The sequence below is a fragment of the Botryllus schlosseri genome, chromosome 15, assembly GCF_051294905.1.
Source record: "Botryllus schlosseri isolate E-star chromosome 15, Bs_hap1, whole genome shotgun sequence".
In the NCBI taxonomy this organism is placed as follows: Eukaryota; Metazoa; Chordata; class Ascidiacea; order Stolidobranchia; family Styelidae; genus Botryllus; species Botryllus schlosseri.
The window spans coordinates 3,149,241-3,161,618 of record NC_137250.1 but is presented as its reverse complement, the minus strand read 5'-3'; the positions used below and the strand labels follow the sequence as shown (position 1 = coordinate 3,161,618).

The window sequence follows — 12,378 nt, the reverse complement described above, 5'->3', positions numbered from 1 at the left end:
ACAGAAATACGCTCTCTCCATTTAGCGAACATATAGGGACGGGATAGGTGGCGTTTGATAGACAATCGGTAGCGAACATATGGGGATAATGGAAAGCTAATGGAAAGCTAATGGAAGCTAATGGAAAGCCGGATAAATTTCAACCATGTTGAAACAAAAGTATGGTAAAGAATGCATAAAGTATCGATTCATCGCTACAGAATACGGCAATGTTTGTCATTGTTTGTAGTATTTATAAGAACCCTTGATAATAGCAATCCCCATGCTGATGAATCGTATTATCAAAGTTGTTTCGGGCTATTGAATTAGCAATGGATTTCATTCATAGCTGTATCAGCTGCTATTCATTCATACATTCAACAAACCCTAGCTGTACAGGACATTTATTTGCAACTTTCAACTCTGCAGAATCGTATTGATACATTTCAAATACTACATAACGTCCTTGCACCATTACGTTGTGTTGTATATTCGTATTGACAGGCAGTACGAAATTCGATTAGCTGGGTCATTTCATTACAGTGTAAGCAGGTTATGGTATGTAATGGCACGAAATGGGAATTTCCACACTCCTTACCTGACTCAATCGTTTCATACGATACTTACACTTTTCCATACCATAGGAATATATTTCCCCCACACCATATTTGTTACGATTTCCATACTATCGCGATTGCCCAACCTTCCAGATAATATTCGATTTTTATGCTTGAAAATTTCCGACGTTTATACTCTGATTATTTTGGATGAAATTACCCATTTTAAACAGCCTTTATGAAATAACTCCATCCTCAATTTCTTTGTGTCATATGTCAGCGATAGAGTTTGCCTAATCAATGAAGACAGTACATGAAATATATATACCGGATTATTTTGGAATCTCAACAAGAGCTCATTACATGTAAAACTAGTGCTGCTAGCAGTAATATGGAGAAATCATCTACAAAATTACAAAAAACCAATGCATTGTACCATTATATTATATGTTGGAATCGGTGCCTACGATAAGTTAGGGATATAAGGACAAGAATATATATCAAGCGTCATAGGCGTTATATTCAATCGGTTCATTCTTGATTGCAATATTGTAGGACTGCCAATTGCCACACACCTCACATGCATGTAGGTCTATGAGCTAGCTACATAATATTTGATAGTGTCTCGTAGAGACTTGCATGTTTCAAGAAGGGTACAATTATGACATAATTGTGTAAATACTTTCCAAAAAACATGTACTATCAGCCTTCGGACTATTTATACCCGATTTAGCCGATGTATATATATATACAATGGTTGGAACTCTAGAGATCGTCGGCGAATCAATCTTTATAGCAGATAGTTTTGTATTATTAGTACATAATGAATGCTGCGAATATGATGATCTATACCAGTGCTTTTCAACCTTTTTGAGCTCCATTCGCACTTTTTGTGTAAAACAGATTTCATTCGCACCAACTGATCAAAAATTGTTATACAAAGAGAAGATAAAGATACTTAACATTTTGTTCAGATGTGCAACAAATTGGCTACTATGTAACTTGGGCTATCAAGTGTCTCATTACAAAGAAACTTTTTTCGCTCGTTTTGGTTTTATTTCATTAAAACCCTTCTCGGCAAAACAAGTTGTTAGGTTTTGTACAAGAACGTTTACTAGTGCTTGGATGGCCAGGTCTTAAAAATATGTTCTGCACTCCATCCAAAATAGAGCGTATTTTTCGCCAGTGAAAAATGCTTGCTGGTGGAAATCGTTTTTGAGAACTGACACAAAGGTCCCGGAAGCTCCAGTTTGTCGAAAGGGTGAAAAACCCACATGCTTGTGTTGTGACTTCAGCCTTATTTCTTGGAACATAAGGTGCAAAACGATCAAGGAGAGTAGGAATATTAGAGCTCGCTACCTTTTGATACGTTGCTCCAACTTTTGTCTCGCGAGTAGCCTATATGAGAAGAGCAAACTCACGATACTGTATGTTCTGCTCTTTCGCTCAATCTAACTTGAGAATTCATACCAGTTTAATAACGGTAAAGCAGCTTTTAGACTACCAGCAAAATCTGAGTTTTTGTGGCATCTCGCAACCCAAGTCTCACCCACTAAAAGGAATCCATTTTTAATATTACAGTTACATGCTACGATTTTACGGACATGTATTACACACAGAAGGTGCACACCACAATTCTACCCAACACAGCTCTACAAAACGTGTCTGACGCACGCGATTTCAAATTAGGGCAAATTAAATTCCTCTGCGTGTCGCAGTTTTACTACTGTCTACTCAGATTGCAAGAACGGAACTATTCCGTGCCGACAGCGGAGCATATCCATATCGAAAGGTTTTACCATCCAGCATTGGTCATTTTGGCCAACTTTTTGTCGCTGCTTATGTTTTTGGCACCACCGCATTTTATCGGCGGTTTGTTGGTCAAAACTTTACTTCTTCATTTGCCCCGACGCAGAAGGGGTTGGCCTCGAAATGATTGAGTCTCATAGGCCTAATCTCGCTCGTTGTACACCCCTATACACTAGTTCATCCCAACGGTCTTCGACCATGTTTTCCAGAAAAAACCAATCGGACAAATGTTACCATGACTTTTCATGATAAAGTCATATTTTATGAGTGTCTTGCTAATTGGCTACGGTACCCAACACAGTGACCTGGGATATGTAAAAACTATCGCAGGATTTTTTGCAATAAATTCAACAAATATTACTTACATATTACCAGATAGCTCTGGCACCGTGTCCAGTGTCCACCCAAAATTATACCCTTTGCGGTCCATACTTTAATAACCCTGGAAGGGGTAAAAAGTTGCGTTGAAGAGGTTAAAATTTGCGTTACAGTAACTTGCAGATGTGAGTCTGGAATGATGGTAATTACTACTATCCTCGTGTTTCGCGCTAACCGAATACTTAATACGAAAATATGATTGTTTAGCGAAAGAAAGCAGAAACTAAATTTGACGTAATTTTTCAGCCCGTCGCAGGCTCAGACAGGTTGATATACTGCATGTCCGCCACGATACCAGATTTCAAACCAGGCTTTTGGTCACGTAGTAATTATAGTGCGAAAATATGAATTCACTATGGCGTGTGAGAGCTACGTCGTGCGTCGTAAGTTAATCAAGTTTTTACAATTGCGTCGCCACTACAAAAGTTACACATACCCTAAATTTACTATTAGGTTTATTTGAATTATTCCACGTCAGAAAAATTAAAAAATATTCACCATTTTCATTCGCACTTCATACGGATTTTCATTCGCACTATTCGCACCACCTTCGTCATTCGCACAGCAATTTTTTTCATTCGCACAAGTGCGAACCGTCACACAGGTTGAAAAGCACTGGTCTATACGATCGTAAAAATCTCGCATTATGATATAGTCCTCATCAACGATATTTTGGCCCGTTTAATGCAGTTGTCGCAATTTTTTTTTTGGGTTAAAGGAAGATTTCAATGAAATGATCTGTCCATGTAGCCATATGCGGCTGTGATGATCAGAATAATTGAAAAGTGTTCAAGTCTCATTCAATGGATGTTGTTCGTTTCTATATCCATGGTGTTTTTCGACTACAATGGTCATATGCACACTATGCCGATATTCTGTATTATGACTTCGTATTAGCTGACATGGGGCAACGCACTTAATGGCCCTACTGATTCATTCAACAACGTATAAATACAGCTCCAACTGGCGCATGAAGTTACTCGACTGCAAGATTAATTTGTTGTTGATACTCGTTTTTCTCAATAACGTTACAGCGGTAAGTCGCTCTCTTCTGCTATGTAGTAGACATCGGCGTGGTATTGATATCGTTATCGCTAACTAGATGAAACTCCCGCTTCCCGCATTGCTGATGATCTCATTCTGTCTCGTGATTCAAGGCGTAAACGCAGGTTGGTGGGGAAAGGCCTGGGGATGGTATAAAAAACACCAGTGAGTAACTGTCGCGGCGATGTTTTTTCCAACAGTATATGTTAACCAAATGATATTTCTAAATTGCGGGAATAACTGTGTGTGACTTTGTTTGGATATCAATGTATATAATATACATATTTAGTAACAGTTGTTCGTTCAAAAATTGAATTTTTCATATAGGTCAACTATTCATGCCGTTGGGGGTGTAGCAACATCCATACTAGCCGGAAAAAAAGACGCAGAAAATCAGCTCGCAAGTCTTGCGCATATTAAAGTTCAGGTACGTATCCTCGACACTCGACAGCATCTCATTAGGAGTTGGAAGCGGCTATGGCGAGACATCAGACTACATGTGACAGTTATTACCACCTGAAGGAGCATCTCGCGAAGCGCATTTGCATATTCAATTTTATTGATGCTAATGTTTTCTCCACCCCCTTAGAGTTGGCCCACCTGAATTGAAATCAAGACTAGGCCTACATAAGGCAACGTTCAAATACATTTGACTGGCTTCATACTATTAAAAATTGGAAATTCTCCGCGGGCACCAGACTGTAAACGCCTGCTCTGCAGCCCACTGCAGACGCCTACCTAAATGTTGAAAGTTTATGTAGTCTCCTCCTCGCCATGTGATCCGCGTAAGCGATGTCTTACAAAATTCTAGATCAAGAGTGGGCCCTGCTAAAAGTCGACAGCTCAGGAATCGCGAAAAAGACTGCAGGCCCGCAGTAAAAATGACTATTGACCGATGTCGTCGAGATAAGAAGCAAATTGCAAGGTTTCGCCCAGAAAAAAAAACGTTTCTTTAGAACAGTGGTTACGAAGCTTTTTGTTATCATTCCCCACTTCAGATATATTCCGCGTCTTCATAACCCACTACCCAGAACTACTATATACCCTTTAAAAATGCGTCTCCATAACATTTGGCCAGACGTTTAGCAAGGACTTGCTATTGGAAATGTGTAAAGAAAGTAGATGATATTCAACAAATGAAACATTTCAACGAAAGCTAATGCAAAAAACACCACAGTTTGCCCCACAGCCAATGCGAATTCTGCTGTTCAGTGAAAATGAGTTTTTTTTTTAACAACGCGCAATATAATTCTCGATAAATACATTCCAGAGCAGTTGACTTGTAACATTAATCGCGCATGTGTCTCCGTAAATTTGTAGACTATCCTGTATATATGTTCAACAAATGCGTCTATTCCCCACCCGAAACCATTGAATTCCCCACCAGTGAGGAATTCCTCACTGGTTGGGAAACATTGCTTTAGAATTATATAATCTAATCTCTTGACACCAGCATTATCGACGATGTTTTGAAGGTGACACGTCACTATAAACATCAGATCTAACGTCGCATTCAAATTCGGTAAAATAGATATTATGAAGCGTTTAAAAAGGATATTAGTTTTTATACCCCAAGGACCGTGGTGTAAAAAGCAATTTTTTGCGAAATGCACTACGAAATTATTTTGCACTTATTATCAGTAGTCAAAACATCGTAAGTGTTCAACCAAAAACGATGACAGCCCCTAAATTCTATATTTGATCACACATAGGATCGGGACGAATACGATAATGTGATGCAGACGATTCAGTCAGATGTGGAAGAGAGATTCCCAGAGCTAGACGCGCGCCTGGTGGTGGCGGCTCTGGATGAATTGACTGACATGGAGCCTGGTAAGTCCGAACATGCTTGCTGTTGCGAATGCCGTGTAATGCGCTTACCTCACAGACGAGCGCTCTCGCGTAGTGCAAAATATCAAAAATCATAGCGACAGTGAAATGCTGGATGCCTTGTCGGAACCCGTCGCCGATTTCGACATGGAGTAAAGAACATACCGTTACTGTTTTACGCAACGACCGCCTTTTGTTCTACTACTTTCTTGCAATTAAGCTGAAATTATTGAATGTGTCCTATCTATTGTGCTATAATTTGGGAGGCTTCGATGGGGTTTTCCAACAGGAATGGGTGACCTACTGGTCACATCCGTCTAGTTCAGGGGTTCTCAAAGGGTGGGCCATGGCCCACTGGTGGGCCACAGAGCATTTTGAGGTGGGCCACAAAGCTATTTTGAAAATTTTAGAATTAATGTAAGTTTAGTTATATTTTATATGTTAAACGCTAGAAATATATTCGTAAACTTTTCATCCGACATGTACAAGTCGAAAACGGGAGGCACAAACGGCGGCCTATTCCACTGGCTATGACAACCTACGGCTAACAGCAACTAAAGTAATTTCGAGTATATGATAACTGGAAGGTAATGCTGGAGTAACCAAGTATCCCGGCAGGATCATTTGTCGTATGCCGTTGAAAGGGTGTGCAATAAACTCGGAATGAAGTGTAATTAAGGTATAGATTTACTGTACTTCGGCAGGGCAGGTCGTATTATTGTACGACAAAAATAGCCATAATTGAAAATTATTAGTTACTTCGAGTGACGGTCTACTGCACCACCGCAACGAATCATAATGGATTGAGGATTTAGCGGGGCGTATTAATCTTTGGAGTCGGTTTAAAATGTCCGGCCTGGAAATCATTGAACATTATATAAGAGTCACATGAACTGATTATATCATTGGATTGAATATTCTGACATCGCAACTTCAGTTGGTTTGGTACAAGGCATACATTGTACAGCATGCATATTAAAAAACTCTTTCTCCACTTCTCTGTAGTACTAGCACCCCATACCCCATTCATTAATGAATTGTCTGAAGCTGACCCTGAATGAATATATTATTCGCCACAATAGTGGAACTAAAACCCCAATCACACAGTGGATCCGTGGATTTGATCATTGAGTTTCGCGACGCGAATGGAGCTGCGGACGATCATAATATACACAGGAGTTTCAGCTTATGATCTACCAGGGCCGTAACTGCCGCACCCAAACCCCCAATTGAGGGAGCTCGACGGGGCCCAAGATTATTTCGTGGGTCGTTTGTTGAAGGATATTTATTCAACTCGAAAATTTTCATAGCGCTTCGCGCGATTTCATGTCCCGAGAGGTCTAGATTTAAATATCAGCAGTAAATTAAGAGAAAATGCGCATATTTTAGATAAATAGGCATATCGGCGCCGTCGATTACCACACATTAAGCAAGATTATGACTCTAAGATAAGAGGTGGGCCACAGCACATTTTCAAACCGGAAAATGGGCCACGGCCAAGAAAGGGCTGAGAACCCCTGGTCTAGTTAGGAAATTAAAGCGATGTTACAGGACGTGGGGCAGATGAAAGTGCGGTGTGGACCAGTTTCAAAACAGTCTCTTCGTTCCCACTGTCTCGTGTTGGTAAAGTTGGCCAGGAACGGAGTATAGCTCTAATTTTTCGAAGTATCAAGTAGTTTTATTATAAATGCAGTATTTAGTGAAATCAATCTAATTTCCTACGACTTCTACTTTCACTTCATACTATATTGTAATTTATTTACGTACGTACGTACATACATACGGATACGTACCTGAACTTTAATATGCGCAAGACTTGCGAGCTGATTTTCTGCGTCTTTTTTTCCGGCTAGTATGGATGTTGCTACACCCCCAACGGCATGAATAGTTGACCTATATGAAAAATTCAATTTTTGAACGAACAACTGTTACTAAATATGTATATTATATACATTGATATCCAAACAAAGTCACACACAGTTATTCCCGCAATTTAGAAATATCATTTGGTTAACATATACTGTTGGAAAAAACATCGCCGCGACAGTTACTCACTGGTGTTTTTTATACCATCCCCAGGCCTTTCCCCACCAACCTGCGTTTACGCCTTGAATCACGAGACAGAATGAGATCATCAGCAATGCGGGAAGCGGGAGTTTCATCTAGTTAGCGATAACGATATCAATACCACGCCGATGTCTACTACATAGCAGAAGAGAGCGACTTACCGCTGTAACGTTATTGAGAAAAACGAGTATCAACAACAAATTAATCTTGCAGTCGAGTAACTTCATGCGCCAGTTGGAGCTGTATTTATACGTTGTTGAATGAATCAGTAGGGCCATTAAGTGCGTTGCCCCATGTCAGCTAATACGAAGTCATAATACAGAATATCGGCATAGTGTGCATATGACCATTGTAGTCGAAAAACACCATGGATATAGAAACGAACAACATCCATTGAATGAGACTTGAACACTTTTCAATTATTCTGATCATCACAGCCGCATATGGCTACATGGACAGATCATTTCATTGAAATCTTCCTTTAACCCAAAAAAAAAATTGCGACAACTGCATTAAACGGGCCAAAATATCGTTGATGAGGACTATATCATAATGCGAGATTTTTACGATCGTATAGACCAGTGCTTTTCAACCTGTGTGACGGTTCGCACTTGTGCGAATGAAAAAAATTGCTGTGCGAATGACGAAGGTGGTGCGAATAGTGCGAATGAAAATCCGTATGAAGTGCGAATGAAAATGGTGAATATTTTTTAATTTTTCTGACGTGGAATAATTCAAATAAACCTAATAGTAAATTTAGGGTATGTGTAACTTTTGTAGTGGCGACGCAATTGTAAAAACTTGATTAACTTACGACGCACGACGTAGCTCTCACACGCCATAGTGAATTCATATTTTCGCACTATAATTACTACGTGACCAAAAGCCTGGTTTGAAATCTGGTATCGTGGCGGACATGCAGTATATCAACCTGTCTGAGCCTGCGACGGGCTGAAAAATTACGTCAAATTTAGTTTCTGCTTTCTTTCGCTAAACAATCATATTTTCGTATTAAGTATTCGGTTAGCGCGAAACACGAGGATAGTAGTAATTACCATCATTCCAGACTCACATCTGCAAGTTACTGTAACGCAAATTTTAACCTCTTCAACGCAACTTTTTACCCCTTCCAGGGTTATTAAAGTATGGACCGCAAAGGGTATAATTTTGGGTGGACACTGGACACGGTGCCAGAGCTATCTGGTAATATGTAAGTAATATTTGTTGAATTTATTGCAAAAAATCCTGCGATAGTTTTTACATATCCAAGGTCACTGTGTTGGGTACCGTAGCCAATTAGCAAGACACTCATAAAATATGACTTTATCATGAAAAGTCATGGTAACATTTGTCCGATTGGTTTTTTCTGGAAAACATGGTCGAAGACCGTTGGGATGAACTAGTGTACACTGTTAAAAATATTCTATGCCAAATTACTGGTCTGGTCCTGGCAGCAGTTTTACGACTATGAGACCGGTAAATTTGAAAAATATTTTCCCGTAAATATTATTGACCGTAATTTATTTTTACAAAGACTGACTGTTAAAATTTTTACGGAAAATTCCCGTTACCTGATGTAACGGAAAACGGCTGTAATACCAAGTTACTGGTCTGGTCCAGTGCAGCAGTTTTACGCTGATGAGACCAGTAAATTCGAAATAACTCTCCCCGTAATATGATTTTACATATGCTGACCGTAGGAAATTTTACGGAAAATTTCCCTAAGTAAAGGTAACAGAAATCTGCTGTAATATCAATATACTCGTCTGGTCCCTTGCAGCAGTTTTACGTTCCTGAGACCAGTAAATTTGAATCAGGTTTATTTGGTGCCGGAACACGTAAAAAAAAGTAAGTGTGGATAATGGCGAAAATCCAGTCTTTCTTGTGGAGATCATCAGTCAGCAACTGCCTGAATGAAGAGGGCTTCATCAAAACTTCAGCAGCAGTTGAAGGACTGTACTTTGGGCCATGCTCTTTTGTAGGCTCTTCTATAATCTGAACAAAGATTATGCTGTCATCAACACAGTTACAATTTGGAAACTTTGAGACGCTATAGTATGACATACTGCGAATTTTCATATTCTTGTCAACTTCTCGAATAATGATGGCCTAGGATAGCGGTGTCAAACATAAGGCCAGCAGGCCGCATGCGGCCTGCGGAACAATTCTGGGTAGTTTGAAAAACCCCTGTATTACCCAGCACATTTTCTAACAAATGTTGAGATATTATTGTAAGGAAAGTTTCCCGCAAGGCCACAAAAGTCAAGATCATAGACCGTGATATAATTATCCGACAGTGGTGTTATGGTTGTACTCTAGTCATCATCAGGAACAAGTTGGTGATACTGACATCAAATTCCCCAAACTCCAAAAAGTGCGCACTGAGTTCATATTTTTATGAAGAAATGAGCCAAAAAGTAGTTATTCGTGAAGTGAAAAAAACTGTTATATGCAGGTCGCATGGAGAATATAATAGTTATAAAAAATACAATTCGAATATATTTGGACGCACTGAAAATACAATTCGAATATATTTGGTCGCACTGCTGTATCACTTCTACTCAAAGGCCCCAGACAGACAGAGAAACCCGAATGACGATTAATAATGACACAAATTCTAACGTCTGCGTTTACAATTAAATCACTTGTGTTCCTCAAAGCGCATATGATGGGTTACCGGCAGATTTCGAATAAAACAGAGGGAGCATACAAATATATCAGCTTATTCCGTCGTTAGAGTCAGTGTTTTAGCGGTTGAATTCAAATGATCAATCTTTGAATTTTTGCCAAAATTCCGTTGTTTGCGAGTAAAGGTGCTGCTAGAATATATCCATATGATATGATCGTGAATGTTATGTAATATACCAAAATGTATACGGGATTGATGATAAACTATTCAAGCGAAAAGTAAGGTCGGGCGTTTTGAGGTACCGTAACATTTTGGAATGATTTGACTGATCCGGCCCGCGAGCGGTTTGAAAGTTTGAATCCGGCCAGCGACGCAAGTTGAGTTTGATACCCCTGGCCTACGACTTCGTACCTGAATCATCTTTTCCAGCGTGATTGCAAACTTTTCTGGCAATATTCCTTTGCATCGCACGTCCAATGTATTTCGCACGGCACTGTGCTAGAAGCGAGAGGCGAAATGATCCCTTTCTATCACATAAGCATTCGACGTCATGATTCATAATGCCATAACGCTTCCATTTTCGTGTAGTTCAATGTCAGAAAATGTAATACATTCTTATAAGCCATATCTCCTGTTCACCATTAAACTGTAACGAAAATACATACGTCTTCAGAAACAGGACTGAGAATAACTTGCCAGATTTGAGCTCGGATACTGCTATACCTACAATATCTGCTATCACCACCTGCAATACTCTAAAGCTAGAGTTTAGCTGTGGCTTCGAAACCCTCAATATCTTACAGCAACGCATCTTGTTATTATCCAATACGAAAACATCGCGTCGATATAGTATCTATCTCGGAACATTCAGCCGCACGTGCTCAGGCTCAGATATCTCTGACGTCTGACGCCGCTATGTCTGGAATCTGTATGACGTCACAATGTACTGTTCGCTCGAGCAGCTACGAATTCATGATCAAACAATTCATAAGGCCATTCGCAGGAAAAAGGTAAAGGACGTATACTACTCCCATCGCAATGGCAAAGGAGCATGGCGGCTAAACACCAGCTCCAGTGTTTCGATATATAGTTTGCATCATACATGCGTTAAGGAGTCTACAATGGTGGCAGAACTGGTCCAACAGATAATTACACAAAAGATCATACCTGCAGTAAAACTACATAACATACCAAATTCGCTTGGCATGCTACTATTGCTAGACCTTTATGTCTCAAAGGATACTATTTATAAAGCGATATAAACGATGGTATCTGCACTGCAATGCCCAAATGTTCGGATACCATTCACCGATTAGCATTCAGCACGGTCATCGATGTCGTAATTTCCTTGATGATTGAAACATGATGTAATGACGAAAATCACATATATATATGTCCATAAGACCGTAAGCGTGTAAAATGATCGAATTGTGAGTGCAATAGCAATGTTCCAAATAATGATTATCCAGTAAATCGCTTTTACGAATGCAAAAGTAAATCCGGAATACTTATTATCCAGTAAATTGCATTTACGAATCCCAAAGTAAATCTGAAATACTGGTTATCCCGTAAATTGCTTCTACGAATCTAATCTGTAATTTTTTTACCCTCTAAAAACAAGTAAATTTACTTTTGACGTGCCCGTATATTAATTTAACGGGCATTTTCCGTTAATATAACTGACGGGACAAATTTACCGGTATAATTTGGGTAAATCTACGAATATTTCGAAGAGTGTAGGGGTGTACAACGAGCGAGATTAGGCCTATGAGACTCAATCATTTCGAGGCCAACCCCTTCTGCGTCGGGGCAAATGAAGAAGTAAAGTTTTGACCAACAAACCGCCGATAAAATGCGGTGGTGCCAAAAACATAAGCAGCGACAAAAAGTTGGCCAAAATGACCAATGCTGGATGGTAAAACCTGTCGATATGGATATGCTCCGCTGTCGGCACGGAATAGTTCCGTTCTTGCAATCTGAGTAGACAGTAGTAAAACTGCGACACGCAGAGGAATTTAATTTGCCCTAATTTGAAATCGCGTGCGTCAGACACGTTTTGTAGAGCTGTGTTGGGTAGAATTGTGG

The 12,378-nt window shown here is 39.7% G+C and overlaps 1 long non-coding RNA gene across 1 annotated transcript; it reads right to left on the bottom strand.

The window, feature by feature from the left end:
* Nucleotides 1-9,467: 9,467 nt before the first annotated feature.
* LOC145456784 (uncharacterized) lies at nucleotides 9,468-12,030 on the bottom strand. Its single transcript, XR_013920706.1, has 2 exons — nucleotides 10,705-12,030; nucleotides 9,468-9,659 (listed from the first exon to the last, which is right to left on the bottom strand). It is a non-coding gene; the product is annotated as an uncharacterized LOC145456784 (long non-coding RNA).
* Between the last annotated feature and the right edge of the window lie 348 nt (nucleotides 12,031-12,378).